We start from the raw sequence: 25,244 nt of genomic DNA on the forward strand, positions 1-25,244 counted from the left end.
GGTCAGTGCGCTGAGGACAGAGTTCTGGAGAGATGTGGGGGCCTTCTCTGCGATGGTGACACCTCAGGAGAGAGGAGGAGGAAAGCCGTTGGGGCGGTTGGGGGTGGCCCCTGACGCCCCCTTCTGATGACAACACCCACATTTCCACCTCTGCACCATTTCAGCCCTGACCTCTCACTCCAGGGGTCACCAGACCTCATGTGGCCAATCAGCACCTGCCATCCCAGGCTGGGGAATCCCGGCAGCCACGGTTCCTGCCCAGACAGCCGCTGGTCTGCCATGATGCTCGATCCAGATGGATTGTTTGTTTATTGGAGGAATAAAAAATTCTTCACTCTGGGATTCCTAATTGGAGGGTCTTTGTTTGATCAGGGATCACTCAAAAGACAGGCAGCCTGGGAGCGAAACAGAGAAGCCAGTGGAGCCCAGAAAGTAGAAGCCACAGCCTGAGAAAAATCCACCTGTGCCTGAAGCCCGTGTATATTCTTGGACTTTACACACGCACAGACAATAGATTCCACTTTGGGCTTAGGCTACTTTGAACTGGGGTTCGGACACTCACCACCAAGGAGTTTCAGTAGTGATCCCAACCAAGTCCTGGGTACCTACTGCATGCCTGTCAGGCTCAATCACTTCAAGACACTGGGGATCCTTCAAGTGAAGTCAACTATGGGGTCCTCATCACGAGGGTGCAGAGGGGTAATAAACCAAATCAGAGGGAGAAGAGGAAGTGGTCCAGCTTCTTTGGGTGGTGGTGAAAGTAATCTGATTCCCACGTGCTTAAGAAATTAAGGATCTTTATAGGCTCATCTAACAATAAAGTCGACTTCAGGAATGGCTGAACCCAGGTGCTTCAGGAATCTCTCTCTCCTTCTTCTCCCTTTTCCCCACCCTGCACATTCTCTTGCTTGCACACATAATACTCTGATTCTCACATTCTCTATCTCTTTCTCTCTCCACCCATCCATTTGTCTACACATTTCACTGATTCTTTTTCTTATGGTATAAAAAATAGTATCTATTTACATTCCATTTGCTTCCAAAAAGAGAAGAAGCTGAGAAAAATATATTTACAAAGGAAGTCGTCTCACTTTCCCTAACCCACTTGTTTTTTCACAAAAACTTCAGCGAAAGAAATTATGTAACAAAGATTCAACTCAGAATTAGAGGTCTAAGGATACCCAAAGAATGTTTCCAATTCAACCTTACATCTTTAGATAATTCTGGAACTATACCATTGCAGGCAGATGAAAACCTTCTTTGCCTAGAGGTAAAAGTCACTAACACGTGCATTCTGAAAGACCCAATTTTAGTAAAATCTGTCGTAGCATACAAAGAATTGTGCAATGAAAGGAACAGCCATCATAATACAGGACGTTAGGAATGTCTGAGCAACAGTGAAAGTGGAATTTGCACAGGAGGAATGACAGTGGCTTCTAAGTCATAGTATGAGAGTAACGGTACCCACGTCTCCTACTCAAGCACGTAGGGTCTCGTGGTAACAAAGATAACTACATCGTACACACTGTTATTTTATAAACGTCATGGAAAACAACAAATAAAAAGATAAAAAATATACTTTGCTCTTAAATTTTGTAACAGTGCCAAACCTGTTACCGTCACCACCATCGATTTGGTTCATGATTTCCTGCTGATTTGCACAACTTCAAAGGCGGCCTGAATGTTGCGAGCCTGCTGAAAGCGGCTTGAGGTTTGGGTCGGCGGGCCTGAGTCTGCACTCAGGGCCTGGATGCTGTGCTCTGCTTTCTTCTGTCACCAAACACGCCCACCACCAGCACATGGGCCCCTAAGAAACGCCCCCAGAGGAGCACTGCGTCCGAAACCTCTGGTTCTTCTCAACAACTGGAAGGACGTTCTCCGCGTCCACCTGAGCCGCCGTGGTTTCGGCCTGGGTCTTTCAGGGAACAGGAGTGCTGGCTGGAGAGTGACATTGCTTCTGACTCCCACGAGGCCACCAGAGGCTCCTGAGAGCCAGATGCTCTTTGCCATTCCAATTCCTTGGGACTAATGCGATGGCAAAATGGAGGAGCCGGTGAAGTGACACCCACGTGGGCTCCTGCGTGTTTTATCTGGACCCCATACGGCTCTCCTCCACAGAGTCGGCAAGCCCAAAGGGACTTGGCAACCTCCTGTAACTGTCCATCAGGAACGTCCCCAACCAACAGCTGAGAGCTTCTCCGAGTCCACTTTGCCCCTGGAACAGAAGATGCAATGGGGACATGTGGGAATACCAGTGTCCGGGGCCCACGCCCATCACACAGGGGGGACATCCCTCTGTCCAAGCAGATCCCCGTGTCATCCTCCGCAGCTGCAGCTTCCTATTCCAAGGGGGCAGGAGGAGGCAAGGAGGGTGGAAGGCGTCAAAGACACCTTCTCTTTCCGTAGCCCACCCGACGCACCGACAAAAGCATCCATGAAATGTGAGCAGTGACTCTTTCGAGCGACCGTAATGACCTGCTATGGCTTTAAATGCCTCTTTTCAAACCCAGATGCACAGGCTGTGTGGGATCTGAGCAGTTGGGCCGCCGGACCAAGCGCTGCGTAGCTGAGGGCACGGCCGGGGATCTGCTCCCTGCGTGCTAACACCATTCACTCATGGCTGAGGAGCTCGGAGTTGGAGTCCAGTGTCTGAAACTTCTCCCAGGGAACCAGGCCAAGTGTTTTTGGTAAACGCGACAGCTCGCAGACTCCGTATCCCTTCTACATCAGCTGTCTGTGGGGGAACGGCCAGCAGGCGCCGTTCCAATAGCTACGCTGTGGCGCTCTCTTGGAGGGGCTCTCTTGCAGGGACCTGATGGGGATCGTTCCATCCTGGAACTTCAACGGGAGTTGGCATGGGGGCTTCTTAGGGCGTGGTTTCAGGTGAAGAGGAGGAAACCTGTATAAGTGCCCTTTGTCTTCATCTTCCTGACCCCATTTCCCCTTTATGTCTTCAATGATATGATTCTTCAGGAAAATTATTAGCAGTTAATGGCTGGTGAGTCGGTTCAGGGCTGAAGTTTTGACTGCTCCTGAGGAGCCCGTGCCGCCAATCCACAGCTTCCGCGGCTGCAAAGTGGTGCACCTGTCTTGAAACCACATTTCCATAATGACATCCTGGCACCAAAAAGCTCCACTGTTTTACTACAGGTTCCAGAGGCTGGGCAGTCCAAGACACAGCGCCAGTGCCAGGTGAGCTTGGTGCCCGGGAGGGCATGGGCTCCACGATGCCATACCTCATGTCTGCACGCAGCCGTGGCTGTGGCAGAGACAGCCCTACCGCAGCGTCACACACCTTTCATACTTAATATCTCTGAAATCAGGTTGTCACTTACGACCAAAGGCATGTCATGCTTTAACTGGTAAATGCTTCCCTTTCCTTTCTTTGGGGTCTTGTCAGGATTCTCTGGAGACACAGAACCAAGAGCCTTATAGGACTGGCTCACACAGGAAGACCCACGACCTGCCTCAGGCAAGCTGGAGCAAGAGGGAACTTAGTGTGGCATCCAGGGTCTGAGGACCAGGGGCTCTGGTGACCTGGCAGCTGGATGCTGAAGCTCAAGATCAGAGAGAAGGGAATCCATCTTTCTCCCAGAGTTCTGTTTGGACCCCCGAAGGCTCAGATGATGCCTGCCACATCGCTGAGGCAACTCTTCTTGACTTAATCCACTAATTCAAATGTTAATCTTTCCCTGAAACATTCACAGAGGGAGTGTTTTACCAGCTACATGGATATCTTTCTGCCCAGTTGACACCAAAACGTAAGGATCACAGTTGAACATAAACTAACGAAGTGTAAGTTTTGCAACCACAGGGACTCTCAGGAATCCTCAGGGACTCTCAGGCATCACAGATGCCTGAAAGTGCAGATAGTACCAAACCCTACCTACGCCATGTTTTTTCTGCAATTGCTTACCTATGACAGTTTAATTTATAAATTATGCACAATGAGACTAATGACAACAACCAATAATAATAAGATACTCCGTTATGGTTCAGATCTGAAGTGTCCCCAAAGCTCACATGTTGAAGGCCTGGAACCCAAGCCAGGAGTGACCAGGGGTGGGCCTTGGGAGGTGATGGGTCACAAGGGAGCTCACCTCATCAGGGGATTCAGCCTTGATGCATTTATAATATATCAAGCTATTGGGAAGCCATGGAAACTTAGGAGGTGCCCCAGCTGGAGGAAATAGAGCTTGGAGGTTGGTCCTCAAAAGCTTTATGTTCCCCCCTGGCCCCTTTCTCTTTTTCTCTTTGCTTCCCAGCTACCATGAGCTAAGCAGCTTTGCACCACCGTGAGCTCTGCCATGACGGTCTGCCTCATCACAGGCCTACAAACAATGGAGCCACCTGACCGTGAACTGAAACCTTTGAAACGGAGCCAAGATAAGCCTTTCTTCCCTTTAAGTTATTTTCTCAGGCATTCTGAGGCAGCAATGGAAAGCTAGCACTTCAATGTTATATGAATGCAGTTCTTCCCCTCCCCACCAAGATACCTTACTGCAATTTTACCTTTTCAATTAAAGGAAGTGTTTTATGGCTTCTCTTTGGTACATCCAATGCCAACATCACTACTCTTGCACTTTGAGGCCGTTATTAAGTAAAATAAGGGTTGCTTGTTAGGCATCGTAGTGCACACCTGTAATCCCTGCTACTTGTGGGACCAAGGCAGGAAGGTCAGAAGTTCAAGACCAGCATCAGCAACTTAGCAAGACCCTGGCTCATAATGAAAAATTTTGAAAGGACTTGGGATGTAGCGCAATGGTAGAGCACTTGCCTAACATACGCAAGGACCTGGTTTGAACTCTATTATGGAAAGAAAAAAAAAAAAGGAGGGAGGAGGCCGGGAGGGCTACTTGAACACAGCAGCAATCTGTGGGACAGCCTAGGCCGCTGCTAGGTGACTACCAGGTGGGTAGCATATGCAGCACAGATACACTGGACAAAGAGACAAGGCGCGTCCCAGATTTCACCACACTACCCAGACGGGTATGCAATTTAGAACTAAAAAACCGCTCATCTATACAATTTTTCATTATGATTTTCAGACCACAACTGACCACAGGTCAACTTAAACCCTGGAAACTGAAACCACGACAGGGGCTGCAATATTTTCACAGCTGGCTGTTTCTCTCTCCTCCACCGCACCCCTCCAGCTTCTCTGGGTACCAGTCTCTCCCCTGCATGGGGTTTCTCCCACGTGGCAAGAGGGAGGCGGCGACAGCACCTGGGAGCAGAGGAGGGCTGATGGCGGTGTGGGCAGAACACGAGGCAGAGCGGTTCTGATTGGCCCAGCACGGTCGTGGGACAACCCGAGGTCTGACGGTGCGGTGCGTGTCGGGGTTCCCCAGGGGGCAGCTCCATCGCAGCTCCCTCCGCGCCGAGAAGCAGGCTGCACCGACGCCAGCGACCCAAACGAATGCGCGCTGACCGGAGAAAATGCGCGGAGGCCAAGGGATGGAAACAGAAATCCCCGGCCCTGCCCTGCGCCCTCGGAAGACCGCCCGCTCTCCAGCTCTCCAGAGCGCGGCGGGTTGGCTTCAGACCAGCCCTGCTTCCAGGGGAGCCACGCGCATCCCTTGTCGCTCCAGCCCGGCCGTGGCCCCTTCCCCGCAGCCTGAGACGGGAGGCCGACAGGGGGCGTCGCAGCCTGGCCCACCCAGCGGAGCGGCGGCGTGGCGACCCTGCCTCTCCGCCACGCAAGGAAAGGCCATCTATGGGAAGGGAGCGGCCTCAGGGGCACCGCAGGCAGCACCCCCTAGTCTTTGCCTTGCCCTGGTGGGTGCGCTGCCCCGGGTGCTCTCCTGAGTGTCCACACCTGCAGGGACGTGCTTGTGCACCCACAGCCTGACCGGGTTGTGGCTCACCTGGGAGGCTCTCCCTCAGCCGCCTGCCACCAGGCCCACCCACCTGTGCGGATGGATTACATCGCCCTTCAAAGACTCCACCTCCCCATCTCATGATGGCTGGATTCCTAACCCTCCACGGAGGAGAGCTGAGAAGGTCGCCTGGGCGCCTCTATTCTCCTTTACAGGATGAGGGAGCGACGGCCCAGAGAGCCGACTTCAGGGCTGCTGCCCAGCCTACATCACAGGGTCAGTGCTGCTGGAACAGGCCTGGTCTCCAGACTTCTGGGCCTGGGATCTTCCTGCAGAAAGTGCTCAGACTCATTCAGATGACAAAACAAGACAATTGACTATCTCAGTCCTCACAACAGCCCCTCTATTTTGTGCAAGGAAGACTCAGAGAGGTTAGGCAGCATGCTCAAGGTCATCCAGCTGCCGGAGTGGAACTGGGGTTTCAGATCCACCCTCCAAGACTGAGGTGCTCCATCCCCTAGCCATTGGAAGTAGGGACATCCGCAGGTGGTAGCTGAGTCCGCCCAAGAACTGCCCTCAGCCTCAGAGGGCTGCCTCACCTGATCCCAAGGCCCCTTGCTGGGGGCGGGACAGTTTGCTTCCTCTGATTGCTAAATACTGGCCTTGACTTGCCTGGGGACATCTCTGAAGAGCCTGGCCAGCACAGAGCTTCCACTGGGGACGGACTGAGAGCTCAGCATCACAGCTGAACTTCCTCTATCCGGGTCAAAAGCCCACCCTCCCTCAGGTGTGACTCCTGGAGTCCTGCCCCCCTAAACTGCCTGCACGTGAACCTCAGGTGCAAAGTGTTTCCCAGGGATCCGCTGAAGACAGGCAACAGATGCATGTTGGGAACACTGAACCTGAGCCCAGCGACCTCCAAGATCCTGGACTCCGCCTGCCCTCAGATGCCCATCTGGGGCTGACCACTCACTCACCCTCCGGGGAGAACTGCCTGGCGGTTAGGGGAAGTGGCGGGCTGTCGTGGAACACAAAGCTGCCTGGAATTCTGGCAGAAGGCCACTCATTTTCCTGGAATCTTGACTTGCCAGGCTGATTTAAAGCTTTGGGGGCCACACTGAGCTCTCCTCCTGCCTCCTCCCACTCTGCCCTGGCCAGCTTCACCTCGAAGCACCTCAAGTCCCTCCTTGAACCCCAGCACCCCGGGTTCTGTAGCTCCCAGGGTCTCCCCAGCTGGGCCCTCACAGGGCCCACTCCCTCAACCTTGAATTCTCTTCCATACACTTGGAGGCTGACCCCCCTGATCCTTCGGGTCTCAGCTCAGGTCTCCCTGCTTTCCCGATACCCCGACAAGGTCACAGCACCTTGGACTCTCTTTGCCTGATACTCAACACTCTTCATCTGAACTCCCTGCCGTGGCAGGAGGTCACCTGCTCCACAAAGGCAGGGCCTCCATCCACTGCCATATCCCTGTGCCTTGCAGCAGCTAGTAGCTGCTCAACAAACACTTCCCAGTCTACAACCTCCACTAACACAGGACGCCATGCTCTGGCCTCCCTGATGTTCAGGAGCAGCTCACCTGGAACGAGGGTGGAGGAGGTGCTTTCCGCCCTCAACCCCCCTTGCACCCCCCACCCACACAGAAATGAAGCCTATGCTCTGTAAAGAGTCAGCCTGGCCTTTGCATCAAAGTTCTGTGCAACCTGGAGCCAGTCCCTGAGCCCCAGGGAGCCTTCCTTTCCTCATTTGTAGAGAGAAAACGGAATCTAGCCCCCTGAGGACTAAGGGGGACTAAACGAGCTAAGCAATTGGGCTGAGTCTTCAAGTTCCATTTTAAAGTACATCTCAAAACCATTTTCAAAATGTAGCAAAAATTAGCACCCATGTGTCCTCTCTCCAGGTGTAAACCCTGGAGGTCCCCCAGGTATTCCCTGCTGTAGGAAGGATGATGGGTGGCACCTCAGTCCTGGCCTCTCGCACCTTCAGCCCTGTCATCCCAGCGCTGGCCCTGTGGGGTCACCTCAGACACTCCTAACACCCCGTGCCAGGCTGTGAGGTCAGATCTCCCAGGAGGGGGCGTGGGGATTCCTTTACACCCCCAGGACGGGGGTCAGCAAGCTTTTTCTGCAAAGGGCCAGATGCTCAGTACCCTAGGCGTGAGCCCCTACGTTCTCTGGTGCAGCGATTCAACTCTGCCCAGACACAAAAGAGCAGTCACAGACCAAATGTGGGCATGTTGCTGGGCCAGTAAAACTTTATTGACAAAAGCAGGCTGCTTGGATTTTAGTTCTCCACGCCTGCCCCAGGGGAGCCGAGACTGAACTAGTGTTACAGACAAGCTTAAAAAGACCTGCTGCCGCTCTGGGTGACTCCGGACCACCAAAGCACAATTAGAAAGACGTAGAGCAGGACAGGGCAGGGCAGTGGGCCTGCTGGGTGTCCCAGCACAGGGAGCCTGAGACCACAGCATCCCTCGAGCCCAGGAGTTCAAGACCAGCCTGGGCGACACAGCGAGAGCTTATCTCAAAAGAAAAGGAAGGGAGGGAGGGAGGGAGGGAGGGAGGGAGGAAAGAAGGAAGGGAGGAAGAGAGGGAGGGAGGGAGGAAGGAAGAAAGGGAGGGAGGGAGGAAGGGAGGAAAGAAGGAAGAGAGGAAGAGAGGGAGGGAGGGAGGAAGGAAGGGAGGGAGGGAGGAAGGAAGGGAGGAAGGGAGGGAGAGAGGGAGAAAGGAAGGGAGGAAGGATAGGAGGGAGGGAGGAAGGAAGGAAAGGAGGGAGGGAGAGAGGAAAGAAGGAAGGAAGGGAGGGAGGGAGGGAGGAAAGAAGGAAGGAAGGGAGGGAGGGAGGGAGGAAAGAAGGGAGGGAGGGAGGGAGCGAGGAAGGGAGGAAGGGAGGGAGGGAGGGAGGGAGCGAGGAAAGAAGGAAGGAAGGGAGGGAGGGAGGAAGGAAAGAAGGAAGGAGGAATGGGAGGCGGAGTTCCAGACACCATGCGTCGGCGGGCGGTCACGTGCTCCAGTTGTGTGGGACTGTCCCTCTTTCTAGCTGTTTTTCCAGCATAATTCCTGAGAGTGCTCAGTGGGCCGTCCAGAAACGCACTGGCATCTATGGTAAAGGAATGAGCTGGTCACCCTCGGGAAACTGCTCCTGTCTTGTGCTGCTTTTGCAGAACTGGGAACTGAGTGCAGGGTCCCTCGTGTTGGATGAGTGCTGTATCCGGTCCCTGAAAACTCCTATTACAGTTGTTCGTGCAGCCAAAACAACCTCGCTGTTCTTTCTGATCAGTCAATAAAATGAGTGAAACTACCCATGGGAACATATCAATTTATACTAATCACCTAAGAAACTTTAAAACGCAGGCAAAGGAAATGCTCTTTGGCTGCGGGTCTGGTGAGCGAGGGGTGTTGGGGAGGCTGTGGGTACCTGGACGGGAAGGCATTGACCAAGATTCTGGAGAGGAGCATGAGTGGACATTGCCTGGCTCGGCCAAGCCAAGAGAGGGCAGCGGCGAGGGGCACGTGGAGGGAGGGGTGTGGCGTCCACTTGAGAAGGGTCCAGCTGGCTCCATCCCTGGCCCCAGGCCAGCTTGGATGGGGACTATGGACAGGCCCTGGCTCCGGGACATGAGGCGGCTACAGCTGCCAGGGTCACTTGGCAGAAACCCCAGGTCAGCTGCAGCTCCAGGGAGGCCAATTCCTCTAAGCTGCCAGGGACAGCAGGACAAGGAGCCAGGTCCCGATATTCTCCTAGGAACACAGAGCCCTTTGGTCCTGAGGGAAGGAAACCCTCGGAATGACTTATGCACCCAGCGTCCGGGGGCCGTAGGCTGTCCTCTGCACCCAGAGGCACAGCAGGAGGGCTCCGTCAGAACTCGCGGGGGACCGTCCCTTGTCCCTGCTCCTCTGTGGCTCCCCTCTGCTCTTTGCATTGTTTCTGCCCCTCTGAGCTCCTCTTTCCACGTGAGATCCTGAGGCTCTGCAAGGCTGACTGGATGCTCAGGGCATGGCCGTAGCTTATGCATCCCTGGGCCTCCCTGGGCTCAAGGGACCAGGCCATTTCAGTGGGGACGGAGCCAGGGTTGGCACCCCAGGACTTTCCTTCAGCCTATTAGCCTCTCATGAAGGCATTTCCAGATTTTACCAATAAGAAGTGGCAACATTTGGGACAAGCTTAGACTAAAACAAACAAAACAAAACAAACAAGCGTCTGTTGCTTCTCTGAAATGCAAACACTAGTGTGCATCCTGTATTTTATCTGGCAGCCCTACCTGAAGAATCCTCCAGTCTTGGGCCCGGTTGCCAGCTTCTGGAAGCTGGGTTGGGAAGAACCGGCTTTACACTGCTTAATTAACAGACTGTCCCACGATTCTGCTTTCTGTACCAGGTAGGCTGGAACCTCTACATTCAGGTCCCCAAGTGCCAACCTGCCGAGGAACCCCATGGGTCTCTCCCCAGATGGAAAAGGGAAGATGTCCAGTCACCCATCACCCCAAGTGATGGAGGAAGATCTGGGGTCCACCTGCCCACTGGCAAAGATGCAAGGAATCCTGTTTTCCCTCCTACCCCAGAAGTTCCTGATTACCTCCCCCCATTTCTTGCCATTTCTGGGCTCTGTGGCATGAGAGCCCCCACCCGCCCACAGACTCAGCTGTGGAATGATCTAAGTGCCTAACCTACTGTCCTCTGTCTGCCAGCTTTCCTGCTTGCAAGTGTCTGGACATCTGTGGGTGCCATGGTCGCCCCTCCAGCTCCTGCCTAGGGAGCAGAGACCGCTTTTCCTCCCCTCGGCCGCCTCATTATTCGTGATGACCATGTGGGCTCCGGCGGCTGCTGTGCCTGCCGTTCCTGCTGTCTGTCCAGGAACTTCCCTGCCCCATTACACATGGCACCGCATGCCACTCAGTCCACAGGCCAAGCCAGGTGCGCCCGGTCCCATAGCTAACCGACCCGGGTCTCCATATCCAGACTCCAGATTTCCAGGAAAGAGGCTCTGCTCCGTGCCTGGGGGACAGGAGACGGCACCTGCTCCAGGCAGCCATGCAGAGGCAGGCTCAGCAGGCATGAAGGAGGGGTCTGTGAAGCCAGCCAGAGCGGTGTTCTTTTAAAGTCCCAATCTGACCCTGTGGACATTTGCCTCACACCCCTCCGTGGACTTCAGCTGCCCACAGGAAACTGCCCAACTCCACCACTGGCCCCCTCCCACCACGGCGCACCCTCCTGGCACTTCGGCTTGGGGGCAGGAGGGTCTTCACGAAGCTTCCTGCCAGCACACCCCCAGTCTCCAGGACGCTCTGCCTACGACGTGCTCTGCAGGGACGCCCCTCCTCCACCTGGTCCCGAAGCCTCGTCTTCGCACCACCTCCAGACCCACCCAGGACTGTGGGCCTCGCCTTTGCTCCTCTGTTGTTCTGGGAGTGTCTTTATCACACACTAGGACCCTTACCCAGACTTGTGGAACACTATGTGGTAGGACCAAGAAGCCACTGAGCTCCTTTAGATGAAAAGCCCTAACCCATCAATATCTTAAAAACACATGATCAGTCAGGTGGTGGCCACACCTATAATCCCAGCAATACAGGAGGTTGAAGCAGGAGGATCACGAGTTCAAGACCAACCTCAGCGTCTTGGAGAAACCATAAGCAACTTAAGGAGACCCTGTCTCAAAATTTTTAAAAAAAAACATTAAAAAGGGCCGGGGAAGTAGCTCAGTGGCAAATCACCTGGGTTCAATCCCTGGTACCAAAAAAAAAAAAAAAAGAAAGAAAGAAAGAAAAAAATCCAATAGAGAATAGAAAAACAAACCACAAAGAATGTGAATAAGAAGCTCACAAAGATTAAAAATATATATGAAAACAGTCCCGAGCTCATAATCATAGAAATGTCAATGTAGGCGCTGGGCTCAGTGGCGGAGCACCTGCCTAGCGTACATGAGAGCCTGGGTTCAATCTCAGTGCCGTGAAACACAGGAAGGAAGAAAGAGAAAGTCTGATGGGCCGGCACAGTGCACATACAGTCCCAGCTACTTGGGAGGCTGAGACAGGAGGATCCTTTGAGCCCAGAAGTTGGAGACCAATTTGCTGGCAACATAGCAATCTTGAAAAAGAAAAAAACAAAAACGAAAACAAAGCATCTGATAATGCACAACCTTTATAAGGATATGGGGAGTCACATTCATGAGATTTTGGCAATAAGCACTGATGCCATCTTTCTGGAGGGTACTTTGGCAATAACCCTAATAGTTTTAAGCAGACAGGCCCTTTAGCCCAGAATCCTATCTAACGTATCAGACTCTACAATAGAAAGCACACGTTCCGAAAGACAAGTATGTGTCGGATGCTTTGCAGCATATTTTTTTTTTTATTTCATTTTATTTTATTTTTTTTGCGGTGCTGGGGATTGAACCCAGGGCCTTGTGCTTATGAGGCAAGCACTCTACCAACTGAGCTATCTCCCCAGCCCCAGCATAATTTTTGTTAGAAAAGGAAAGAAACAATGACCAGCATTGACTCGGTCTTCACACACATGCACAGTGGGCCAGAAGGCAGCCGTGAAGACGGGCGCTGTCGATTCAGGGACCGGAAAGCACGGCCACTGGCAGAGGGGGAGGACCGGGTGCCACGCCCGGAGCCCCGGGATCCCTGGAGACGCGGCCTGCTCGGGGGAGAAGGCCAGTCCTGCAGGAAGGGGAAGAGCTTACTTCCTGGCAAATGTGTTCCTTCTGTTCCACTGGAATGATTTTATCAGGCTGATTTTTTTAACCTAGCAATTTTAAACATTCGAAATAGGGACCCAGTGTGGTGCCTCCCAGTCCAGCTGAGAGCTGCCCTAAAGGTAGAAACACTCTTGCTCTCTGCGCCCACCCGCCATGACCTCAGTTCCCAAGGACCCCCGCCCCAGCCGGAGGTCCCCGCCCACACCCTGCCTCCTCTGCGCCCAGGTCTCTGCACGTCTCAGGAGTGTTAAGCCAGGAGCTGGAGGGCGAACCTGGCAACCACGGCAGCTGGCAGGCTACCCTCCGGCCGCAGCGCCGGGTTCTCGGGCACTCCTGCCGCTGCCCTCCTCGCCATCCCCACGTTGCCTGGGAAGACCTGAGCCAGCCCAGAGAAGGTCTGAGCAGACCCTCCCCTTCTGCTGCTTCCTGGCCTTGCGGCCTTGGGTGGAATGTCCCTGGAGGAGGACATTCCTCCACATAGGGATGTGGCCTAGTGGCGGTGCACTTGCCTGGCACACCCAGGCCCTGGGTTCAATGCCCAGTACCACCAAAAAATTAAAGAAGCAGCGCTTCATTTGAAGAATATCGACAGAGGATCGTCCACCCCTCTGGATATGTGGGCCCGCCTGACCCTCCAGGCACGTCCTAGGCACAGCTATGAAATAGCCCCATGCCCCGAGCTCCTGGTGGGTGCTGGAGGATGGTTCTGGCCCTGGGTTTGTGTGGAAGGAAATGAAGTAAGAGACTGTGTGCAAGAGGCCTGGCCTCACGCCTGGCCAGAGTGAGCCCCAGCAAAACCCAGGTCTTTAATAGCACTATGCCTAACTCAAGGTGGATCAGGAGAGCTTTGACAGCGGGCGCCCTGGGCTGCTCTTCTTGGACACTATGGGCAGGCCAAGGGCAAGGACACCTGAGCTCCGGCGACCTCCTCAGGCACAGGAGAAACCTCCTGATGGACGTGGATACCGCATAAACCGGGAAGGGACTCGAGGGACTGATGGCCGCAGCGGGGGATGGTACAGGGAAAGAGCTTCCCACGCTCCTGGCACACAGTCAGCTTCCAACCAAGGATTTCTGTTTCTATTTGTTTTTCTTTTAACCCACAGGGTCCCTTGGTGCCGCCCGCTGGTCCGGTCTCCTAATTCCAAAGGGAAATCTCTGGCAGGATTCATTCACAGCAGCAAGATGCCGCTTGCTCTGTTGGCCTGAGAGAGTCCTCCCTGCCCCTGAGGCACAGTGGCCCTTAGGCAGAGGGAGCGGGGAGCACAGGCTGGGCCTTCCAGCCCTGGTGAGCAGCTGTGCTCCAGGCTCGCTGGCCGTGCACTTGGGGTGAGCTGGGAGCTCTGGGCCTCGGTTTTCACCCACTGGGGAAGCAGACAAGTGCGCAGGGTTCTGGGACGGCCCGTGTGTTCCACACTTAAGGCAGACTCCCCTCCTTGCCCACGGCCAGCCTGCACCCGCGCCCACCCTCAGGTGCCTGTGACTGAGATGAGGTCCTGAAACCTGGGGTTCCCTGGTGCCCTTGGCGCCTCAGAGGGAACAGCTCCCGGAGACTCGCCCTGCCTGCATGGGACCAGACCTCGTCCTCCTCGTGCGTCTTACACGGTGCCAGGAGCTGCCCGTCAATACCTTCCAGCTGGTCAGGGTGGAGGGGACCAGGTTCCTCCCTGCGACCTTACTGTTTCCTGGGGGAAGCTTTGAGACCCCGTCACTCTCCACCTGGGGCTGGTGGCTGAGCACAACAGGAGCGTGCGCTCTCACCGTCGGCAGCATCCCGCATCCAGGTGTCACAGGGCAGGCGCCCTCCTGGGGCTGCAGGGACAATCCAGCCTCACTCCCTCCGGCCTTTGGAGGCTCCAGATGTCCTCATTTGTGGCCACATGGCTCCAATCTCTGCCTCAGGGCCCTGTTGCCCTCCCTCTTCAGGTGTCATGTCCTCTGTCTGCTTCTTACAAGGACATAGACACTGGGTTCCGGGCCGTCCAGGTATCTGGGACCTCTGACCTAAGTACATCCCCAAGACCGTTTCCCCAAATGAGGTCATTTCGCAGAGGCTGCGCTTGAGGCCTGGGATACCTCTTTCAAGGGGCCGCCGCTCCATGCACCACGCCCACGACTGGCACCCCTGGTGGTTCTTGCCTGGTTCATGCTGTGCTGGCCTCTGAAGCTGGCCTCTGGCACCGTCTTTCTGCCTGCATTACTTGTCAACCTCCTGGTGAGGACAAACCTCCCCCCACGGGGACACGCCGATCTGGTTCTATTTAATAGCTGATAGTCCTTTACTTCCATTATTCATTCTGAGCTCAGATTTCTGCCAAATCTGGGTCCACACTCTGAGCCACCGTTACTGGTTGTCCCTGGGGAAGTCCCTCTGGGGTGGGAACGGGGAAGCACCAACAGCTCACTGCCCGTCAGCCTGTGTGAGCTTAGGGCTCCTCCCCAGGAGGTGCCTCCACCTCCCTCCAGCCCGGAACCGAAATCTGAACCCAAACCTGCAGAGGATCCCAGACCTTCCAAACCCCCGGCCTCGACCTTCAAGGCACTGCCTGATCCAGATCTGTCCTTGTCCAGCCTTGTCCCCACTCCTGGCCACTTGTGCCTGGTCAGGTCCACTCAGCACCTGGGGAGGGCTCTTCCCTCTTCCAGGAATGCTCCTCCCCCACCCCAAGTCTTGGTCGTCCTTCCAGTGTCCCCTGTAACTCCTCCAGGTGTCCCAGACTCCTGGCCCCACCAGCAGTCTCCATTTCCTTCTGAGGTCTATTTGGGGACCATAAATCTCTCTGCAGGACTGGAGCTCAGATGGAATTGTTTTTGTCCTGGGGATTGAACTCAGGGGCACTCTACCACTGAGCTACACACCTGGCACCCCCCCATCCCCGCACACACGCTTTTTTTTTGAGACAGGGTCTTGCTAAGTTTCTGAAGATCTCACTAAAATGCTGAGGCTGGCCTCAAGCAGAATTCACGATCCTCCTGCCTCAGTCTTGCGCATTTGTGTCTATTCCCCGCCCTGAAGGCAGGAGGGTCTCCAGCGTTTTGGAGAGACTGAGGGATGGAGTCCTCAGCTCTGAGCTTTGGTTGCACACAGGTCCCCTGCTGGCCTCAGTGGCCATGGTGTGGTGGGCCTTCCACGTGAGGCAGGGCTGCATGGGACCTGAGCTCCCACCCACCATGGGATGATGGCACCTGGAAACGGGGACGTGAGGGAGACTTCGTCAGGGCAAGAGTCACTGCAGGGACACCATGAGTGCAGCCAGTTCTCTATGACTTGTGACCATTGTCACCACTGGACTGTCCCCTTCACGGCAGGGACCATATCTCTTACTCGTCACTACCTCCTGTAAGGAGCTGGCATACAGTAGGTGATCAATTAATACTTTATAAACAGAGGGATGATACTGTGGTATCCAGAGAGACTTACTAACCAGTGACTTCAAGATCCCAGGTCCCCCAGGACCACGGTCAGTGCTTTGCCGTGTGGGGCAAGGACGACAGAGCACGCTGGAAAGGGGCATCGGAGGGGAAGGGAGCAGCTCTAAGTCGTGGGTCTCACCCAGCGGGGCTGCCGGGTCCCTGGAGTCCCAGGGCAGGCGCTGGCTGGCCCAGGGCAGCCCCGGAAGCTGTGCAATGAGCTGAGAGGCAGGGGTAGGAGGGGGAGGGCCCAGCAGGACATGGCACCCAGAGACAGGCTGCAAACTCTTCCCACCCCCCACGGGCCTCATTCTTAAGAAGGAGCTTCCGGGTTTGGAGGCGGAAGGGAACCCCAATACGCACTGGGGCACGCAGGTCAGCCTTCCTGCGCTCCAGAAGCTCAAAGGCAAGGAGAGGTGGAAATCCACCGAGGTTCGCTGGGGATTCACAAACTGGGGACTTCACCCCAATGGGTAGCCGGCCCGGGTTAGGGTCCTCTCACCTCTCTCCAGGGACGGTTTCCCGAAAGCCTCAATTCATGTAACTGTCTCCGCTCAGAAACTACCCAAGTGCTTCTGGCCAGCGGCCCCCATGCCCTTTGGGGTGCAGGTGTGGACCCCCTCAGCTCCCCTGGGCGGAAGCTCGGCCACCTCAGCCTCAAGTCCCACTGTGGGCAGGAAAAAGCCCGCAGCTCCCTCTCCACCTGCTCCTCTGGGGTCCCCAGACCTGAGTGACTTGCAGAGCTTGGCAAGCTCCCCCGTGGGCCTGGGAGACGGCTGCTTGGCACTGCTTCTTCCTTCTGTTCTTTATTACGTGGTGCTTTGGGGGGTGAGGTGGTTCTGTGGTGCTGGGGTCAGAACCCAGGGCCTCGTGCATGCTAGGCAAGTGTTCTGCCCCCGGGCCGCATCCACAGCCTTGGAGGCAGGGCTGTTTTTATTTTGAGAAAGGGTCTCCCTAAGTTGCCGAGGCTGGCCTTGAACTTGAGATGCTCCTGCCTCTTGGTCGCTGGGATTACAGGCGTGTGTCACCACGTCCTACTTATGGTTTATTGAAACACCTTGATGGGGATATAATTTACATATCACACAATTCTTCCATTGTAAGTACCTAATTCTGTGACTTCTAATAACTTGGAGTTACAGAATCATTATCACAGTCCAGTCTGTAAATATTCCCGCCAGCCAGAAAGTTCTGAATTTGAGATTTTAAAAGCCATTCACCACCTGCCATGATTCACGAAGGCCAGCTCCAAAGACCCCACGGTGGAATGTTCTGAAGGACCAAGTCACCCGTCTCCTTCCCTGAGAGAGTGCTCTAGAAGGAAGAAGCTATTGAATCAGCGTAATGGTGATGTTGAATTTGCATACTCTGCCCTTGTCCTGGGAGATACATAAAGACATTTCCAGGAGTCCTTCAAGTCTGGCAGATGCTATTTTATCATTTCCAGGTGAAAAATGGAAAGAAAACCCTTGAGACTTAAAGGAACAAGTCAGGAATTTCCACCCAAGAGAGGCGGCTTCGCTCGTGGGAAGGTAGCAGTGTAGAGAGATGCTGCCCGTGGTGCCTGTGTCCAGTTGCCATCCCGGGCTCTGTGTTGCTTAGTCTGTCGCGTGGCAACCCTCTTTCACCGAGGGTGGTGGTCTGGAACTGGGCCCTGGGCCACTAAGCAAAATGAACTTCCTCACGAAGTCATCCTCTCAGGACGACATAGGAAGCACTCACTCCTAAGTGGGGGCGCTGGCATGGTGAGCCATTGCGGGAAGCTCGTTTACCCAGCTGCGGGTAAGTAAGGCGATCCATGCACAGAGTGAACACGGCACAGCAGAGCGGTAGCCCCTGTAACACCATAGGCGGGCGAGTCCCAAGTTCAAGGGCAGCATGGGCAATTCAGAAAGACCCCGTCTCAAGATGAAAAGGTCTGCAGATGTGGCTCAGTGTGAGAGCGCTTGCCTAACACATGCAGAAGCCCCGATTCAACCCCCAGTGCTGGGGAGAAAAATCAAAAAATAGTTTAAAAAAATAATTCCTTGGAGGGTTGTTTGGAAGATTTGAAATGAAATGATGGTTATAAAACATTTAGCTTGGACCTTGGTGCATAATAATTGCTCAATAAACTATATGTTGTTACTTTAATTCTTTTAAATATATGTACATAACACAAAAGCAATTTGCCACCTGCACATTATTTCCCCAGATCAATGGCTTAGACAAAGACCTCTAAGGTTCCTCCCAATGTTGACCCTCAACACTGTTCTGAGCCCTGCCCTTGGGCTCACCCCTGTCCCACATCCCTGGGTCACTTAAGCTCGAGGAACTTCCTTTCAGTCCTGAGCAAGACCATGCCAGCCCTACCCTGAGTATTGCTCCTCCTGCACAGTCCTGGTGGAGGGTGCCTGGGGGAACCAGGCTTCAAAACCAACATGGAAACCCTCCCAGTCACAGGTCCAGCTCGAAGATGCTGGGGGCAGCTTCCTTGGGAAGATTTTCCTTCCCCGTGACTCACTACGGGCCTTAGTGCCCAGGGCTGGCCAAAGGCTTTGCGGAGGCTTTGCGCCCTCAGTCCCGCCGTCCCTCGCAGCTCCTCATCCCACCTTGTAACGGGGGTCACTTGATGCTTGTCTATATCCCTTTGTGGCTTTGAAACTGACATGGTTTTTTTCTTCTTCCCAACCTTCTTCTCCCTGATCTCCTCCCTACTCTCATTTTCTCTGGATCACCTCTATAAAAGCCCCCGTTCCTGCTGATGGGCAGAATCGCAGCCTCGGGACAGGAGTCTCTGTGTGTCTCCTTTGCTAGCAAAGTAATTAACCATCCTTTTCTTTTTTCTCAAAACCATCTCCTGGTCATCGATGGGCATGGGGACGAGGACCGAGCTTTGGACAACCCCGGCTCCATCCACCTCTTCAGCCACTTCTGTCAGCTCTTCCTTCCCAGCTCCCGGCTCCGTCTCTGCCCACGCAGCCGGCCAGCCACCAGCCTCTCTTGCTTAGCACCTGTGTGGCCTCGGACCTGGGCCCCTGCTCCCAGCAGGCCCTTCATGTGGACGACAGCATTGTGAAGGGGGTCACCAAGAAGAGGCACGGGCGGGCTCTCCCAAGCGGCGTGGAGCTTCAGCTTCCAGGGTTTCACGGTAGATCCTGAGAGAAGCCACCGGGGAGCAAGCAGGCTTCCATGGCAGCGGAGGGTGGACACGCGGAAAGCCCACCGGACAGGAGGAGGGTCTGTGCCTCAGCGCGGCGCGCCCCGCAGATCTAAGCGGCTTTGTGCGAGCGGCTAGCACCCATCAGGGTGAAAGAAGGCGAATTGCCAGAAAACGCGCACAGTTGGGGGTCTTCGCCTAACCGTCTCTACCACAGCTGACCCGGAGCCTTGTCTCCGGGCAGGGACCGCGGGAGTCGGCGAGGGAGCCCAGTGCTGTGTCTCCACCCTCCGTTTGTGTGGACTCCGGTTTATACAAAATGAATGATAATGGCAGATGCCCGTGGTCCTGACGTGGCCTTGCTTGTTGACCCCAGGTCCCTCTGGCTTGGCCCTCTGAGAGCCAGCCTGCCCGCCTGCAGAACCACGGATGATGAGGACGCCTTCTGCTTCACGTGATGGCAGGACTGGCCCAGGGAGGCCTCATCCAGGCAGGTATGGCCTCCGCGCCCCCCCACTCACATCCATCCCTGCCCATGGGGGCCGAACTTTGAGGAGTTCTAGAACACTCTCCCACAGCTGAGGCTCACCTGCAGCCCAGCACGAACTGGGCTGCAGCAAGGCAACCCGGGTCATCCAGTGCAGAAGGCAGACTCAGGGACAGGCCAGGAGGAAGGATGGAGGCAAAGCCTCCCTCAAACACGGCCAGGTGGACAGCGAGAACCTGCGGACCCCACCCCAGAGCAGAGGGGGCCGAGGCGCGAGGATCCTGCCCAGTCCTTCCTGTGACCTTCCCCAGCGTTCCTCTTCCCCTGCGACGCAGTTTGGCGGCCCAGGAAGCACAGCATCAGCCTCAAGGTGATGGGTGGGGGCTGGGGTCCCTGGAGCCCACCTGTACTTGTAGGACGTGGTGGGGACACACAAACAACTCCTGATTCTGTCTGGGGTGACAGGTGGGCTGTGCCCCAAAGGACATGACTTTAGGATAAGTAGCCGCAATGTCGTGGGTGCCAGAACCCTGCCCTGGGCCAGAAATGGAAATGAGAAAGGTCTCGGCAGCCCTGATGGACGCTGGGAATGCCACTGTTCCAGGGGTCTCTGTTGTGAAACCTGCCCTTCAGGGTCTCCGTTCTGTCCCCACACGCACAAGCCAGGCCGGGAGTCAAGCAGCGCGTGACTGGGGATGGGCCCCACATCGGGGCCGGGCAACTGTAGCTCAGTTAATGCACGCCAGGGCCAGCATGGCGGGTGGCCGGGTCGTGTGGCGGGCGGGAGGAGGGGCGGGGTGCGGTTGGGAGCGGCCACGCTGCCTTCTCTGCTTCAGCTACTCCCTGTCCTCCTGGGCAGACCCCTTCGTTCTGGGGCATTGACTGAACACCTGCTAACAGTCTGGCCTGTCCCCGTTGCCATGTGAGGGTTGTGGAGAAGCAGCTCAGCCTCTGAGACTCAGTTTCCCCTCTGAAACTCTGGGTGTCATAAGAGCCATGTCCAGTTGGAGGAGTCCATGGTCGAACACGCAGGGAGGGTCTAAAGCAGAGGCTGGCCTGTTCCCAGTGCTCAGGAACGTGCACTCTTGCCCAGGGGGTCACAAGCACAGCCCCCGGAGACGCCTGAGGCCCTCTTGAAGCCAGCTTGCCTCGCCCAGGTTGGGGAGCTAAGCCCCTGGCCGGACCCATCACAGTCTCCAGGGCTCGTCTGCAAAGTGGGCTGAGACAGGGTCCCTGGGGGATGAGGGGACGCGGGGCGTGCTTTCTGCCCTCTGTCTTTTCTCAGTGAGCCCCGGTGTTATTCTGGGTGTTGTCACCATACCTAATCGTTCCTCGGTTTGAAGGGGTCTCATTGGCTTTGGCGGCTCAGGGACCTTCCAACTGGCCCACACGAGGTGCGGTGATTGTCAGTCTCCGGCCCGAGCCGTCCCCGAGGGTGTCCCGGCAGAGCGCGGCCACCCTCGCCCTCACCAAGGTGCGCACGCTGCACGCGGGCCTGTTACGGGCAGTGGATGGTCTGAGGGTGAGGGGACCTGTGCCGCTTTGAGCCCCCTGCCACCAGCCAGAGACAGGCAGCAGAAGGACGGGGAAGCCACAGTGAAAAGAAGCAACAAGAGAGTCTCTGCATTTTTTCTGTCTTGTGGGAAAAGATACTAACCAATATCAGCACCGCACGCAAGTCTCCTGCTCTCAGGAATCCAGATTTCTGGCCCAAGAGATGAAGACGGAGGAGGGAATGAGACCAGGCTCTGGGCAGGGTGAGGGCCTGGGAGGGCCACTTCCTGTCCTCCCTGTCTCCAGATGGGGCTGAGGACAGGGCACCGAGGGACAGCGGCCCTGCACCCGGGCTCCCGCACCAGATGAGGACCCCGCACTGCACCAGTCCCTTCTCATCTCCCCCCGGATCCCAGTGGGAAAGGATAAACTCCAGCAGGTTCGCTGGATCCACCGGCAACATTGATGGTGCCGCCTGGCTCAGGCTGAAGAGCCAGAAAGTCGCTCCAGCCCCAGACGCGTACAGAGGACAGAGCTGGGCGCTGCTTTCCTCACTCAGAGTTCAGCACGGGCGGCCTGTAACCGTTCCTATGACACTTAGGGGTCTGGCTACCTTACCTGTGTTGCCCAGGCTGGCCTCGAATTTGCCATCCTCCTGCCTCAGCCTCCTGAGCAGCTGGCATGTGCCACTCGGTTCAGCTTCATTCCTAAGACATTTGTTGACTGATAAAGACCTTATTTGAGTGTTGTATTGTTTATGGTGCTGGGATCCAGCTGTACCGCAGAGCTACGTCCCCAGATCCCAGTTCTTTTTTAATTATGAAACTGACACATATTTGTCCTTTAGATGTTTTGAACAAATAACGTATCCAGCGGAGGATGAAGTCCCAATGGCTTTGAGCGAAGCCTGCAGTGGTCGTATGGTTGCTCCTTGGCTGCTTCTCCTTCCAGCCATGCTGAGAAGGAACCCGGGCCTGCAGCACACGGGGCGAGCCCCCTGATGCAGCGCCGCGGCCTCAGCCTGTGGCTTCTCAGTCTGCAGCAGCTTTTCTCCTGTGCTGGCTGTGGCCGTGGGCCGGGGGCTTCTTCGACGCAGGGAGCTGCTCTGTGCTTTGTTGGATGTGTGGCATGCCAGTTGCCACAACCAAAACTGTCTCCAGACATTGCCAGCTGTCACCAGGGTTCAGGGAGATCCCACCCCTCCCAGAGCCCAGGGACACAAATGTCACTCCCACCGGCTCACAGCAGAGGCGCTGCCGTGAGGCAGCCGGGCCTGGGGCAGCACCCACCTCCACCCCAAGGACAGGAGGAGAAAGACACGAACGGGCTGCAGAGAATGGGACTGGCACACAGGGACCACGGCCACCGCCATCTTCAGCATCTTGGGAGAAACCGGGGGCCCCACCCTGTCCCCTGCAGAGCGTTTGGGCCAGGAGATGGGCTGGTCATTTTGCTTGAAAGAGCACAAATCAGTGGCACAAATCATGACCCAGGAGAAGTGCCAAATCCCAGAAGCCACTGTTTAGTTCACAACTGCCCGCAGAGTGCTAAGGTGTCCCCCGCCCAACCCGGCGGGAGTCCTGCTAGCTCCGGCAGCAAAGCACGGCGACACCCACGCCCGCCGGGTCAGCACCCCAGACCCCGCCCGTCTCCTGGGGTGACTGGCGAGCCGCTCACCTGGCCTTCCTGCCCTCAGAGGCCAGACAACCTGCTCTCCCAGCAGCGGGCATCGTTGTAAAGCTAGGTGCCAGCCGGGCGCAGCGGCCATGGCTGTGATCCCAGCTGGCTTTTACCTTCTCTTACTTTATTTACTTGTTTGGGGCACTGGGGATTGAACCCAGGGGTGTCCTACACTCAGCTGCATCCCCAGCCCTTTTTGGTTTTTGTTTTTTTTTTATTTTGAGGCAGTGTCTTGATGAGGTATCCTTGAACTTGTGTTCCTCCTGCCTCAGCCTCTCAAGTCCCGGAAAAGACAGGTACGTGCCACTGCATCTGGTTTCTACATTTTTTTAATGGTTGAAAAAATATTGAAACAAGAATATTTCAAGACAGGTGAAAATGAAGTGAAACTCAACTTCTCAGCACCTGTGAATCCAGTTTGCCAGCTCACTTCCACGGTCTCAGGACCACCTGACGCTCCATAAGAGTAGCTGGCCCACCTGGTTCTGGGCTGGGACACACCAGTGACACGGGGCACTTTCTCAGAGCTTATGCTCTGGGCAGGAACACCTTGTGCCACAGACAAACAAAAGTCTCCAGGTTCCGATCAACTCCAGTGAAGACTCCAGAGGCGGCTTGGGAGCTGGCTGAGCCCATCATGCCCCTGCTACTCCCTCAAAGACTTAAACACAGAAGGTGCCAGGAAGGGGCAGGGGCGGCAGGTGCCCTTCTGAGGCAGGACGGAGCTGGGGCCCAGCCTCGGCAAGGAGGCAAGGGATGAGGAGGGCCCGAGAGCAGGCAGGGAAGGGTCCGCACCTCCTCCTGGGCGGATGAGCCTGGTGGAATGGCGGTAGCAAGCCTGGCTCCATGTCCACAGGATCCCCCGGGCTCGCTTGAAAAAGGTGCCTAGGCAGACCAGAGGGGGCAGAGGGCACTGAGGACACAGGGGTGGCCATGTCAGAGAGGACAGTGGCATGGACTGAGAGGTGGCATGGCAGGAAGGAGACAGGCTGAAGTGAGTATGTGTGGAGAGCGGTGACTGAGGTTGGGGGTCTCTGATGACCTTGTGGCTGTGGCATCCCTGTGCCTGGGAATGTTCCTGTGCAGGGGCACGGGATGCTTAGCCGCTGTGGCAATGCCCTGCCTGAGGAGGCTCTGTGCAAGTCCTACAGCTCTGACCTCCGTCTCAGGCACACAGCTCCTGGGAAGAGAGGGATTCTTAAGCTAGACAACAACAGCGTTTCACCAGCTCTGTCTCTCCTGAGTCTGCCCAGTTTATAGTAACTTTTTAAATTTTTTATTTGTTCTAATTATTTGTACATGACAGTAGCATGCATTTATACATTTTGATAGATCATACATAAATGGAGTGTAATCTCATTTTTCTGAGATTGTAGGATCACATTGGTCACGCAGTCATACACGTACATGAGGTCATAATGTCTGTTTCACTCTATCATTCCGTCCCCCATACCCCTTCTCCTCCCTTCACTCCCCTCTACTAATATAAAGTAACTCTGTTCTTCCCTACCCCCCCATTATAGTAACTTTTAACAATGGACCTTCTTGAGAGCTACACAAAGCTCCTAACATTGCACTTTGCAACTGTGGATTGCAACTGTGGAAAAGCTACACAGATGTCCTAGTTTCTGGAACCTTCCTGAATAGAAAGAATAATGCCTGCGTAGGGTTTAACCTGATGAGACATATATAAATAAAGATTGCTGGTGTAACTTTAGATCTGCATCTCCATCAGAGAGCAGAGCTCCACCTGATCCCAGCTTTACCTTCAAAATGTGTGTTGGTGAGTCTTTATTTTTCTAACCACCCTGCTTTGCCCCTCACTGGAACCACAAGTTTGGCCGTGCTGGTTGTGGCAGGTCTGACTTGGGGTGGTGGCAGCTTTGCCCGATGCCAGTCCTGAGAGGTTCCATTGAGGGGCCCTGGGCTGGCCAGGACTGGGTGCCAGAGGCTGCGGGGGTCCATGTGGTCTCACCCCTTCAGCTCCCCTGTCTGGAACTCGGGAGCCCGCAGCACCCCACAGGCTGGGCACAGCCCTGGATGGTAGAGGACGGTAGAGGCTGCCCAGGCTCAGGAGGGCACCAGGCTAAGTCACTCAGAGTGGACAACCTCTGTGTCCCCCTTCAGCGGCTGCCATTGTTCCTTTTGCATCACAGTGTGGTGGTGGCTGCCTGAAACCCTACGCCTGCAATCTCATCCCAGGAGGCCAAGGCGGGAGGTTCAAGGCTAGGCTGTGCACTGTAGTGAGACCCTGTCTCACAACAACAGAAAAGGGCTGGGGCTGGGGTTCCGTGGAAGAGGCCTGATAGCGAGGCACTGGTTTTGATTCTCAGCACCACATATAAATAAATAAAATAAAGGCCAATCAACAACTAAAAAAATTAAAATTAAAAAGAATAAATAAAACTAAAATGGCTGGGAGCGTAGCCCAGTGGTAGGGCATCCCTGGATTCAATCCCAGTACAGAAAAACCAAATAAAAATCCTTGCCGCTCTTCTTGGACTGATTC

At 55.3% G+C, this 25,244-nt stretch overlaps 1 pseudogene; it reads right to left on the bottom strand.

The window, feature by feature from the left end:
* Nucleotides 1–1,856: 1,856 nt before the first annotated feature.
* Nucleotides 1,857–21,518, bottom strand: LOC124974999 (DEP domain-containing protein 1B-like; annotated as a pseudogene).
* Nucleotides 21,519–25,244: the final 3,726 nt, after the last annotated feature.

The sequence above is a fragment of the Sciurus carolinensis genome, chromosome 2 (assembly GCF_902686445.1).
Source record: "Sciurus carolinensis chromosome 2, mSciCar1.2, whole genome shotgun sequence".
Classification (NCBI taxonomy): Eukaryota; Metazoa; Chordata; class Mammalia; order Rodentia; family Sciuridae; genus Sciurus; species Sciurus carolinensis.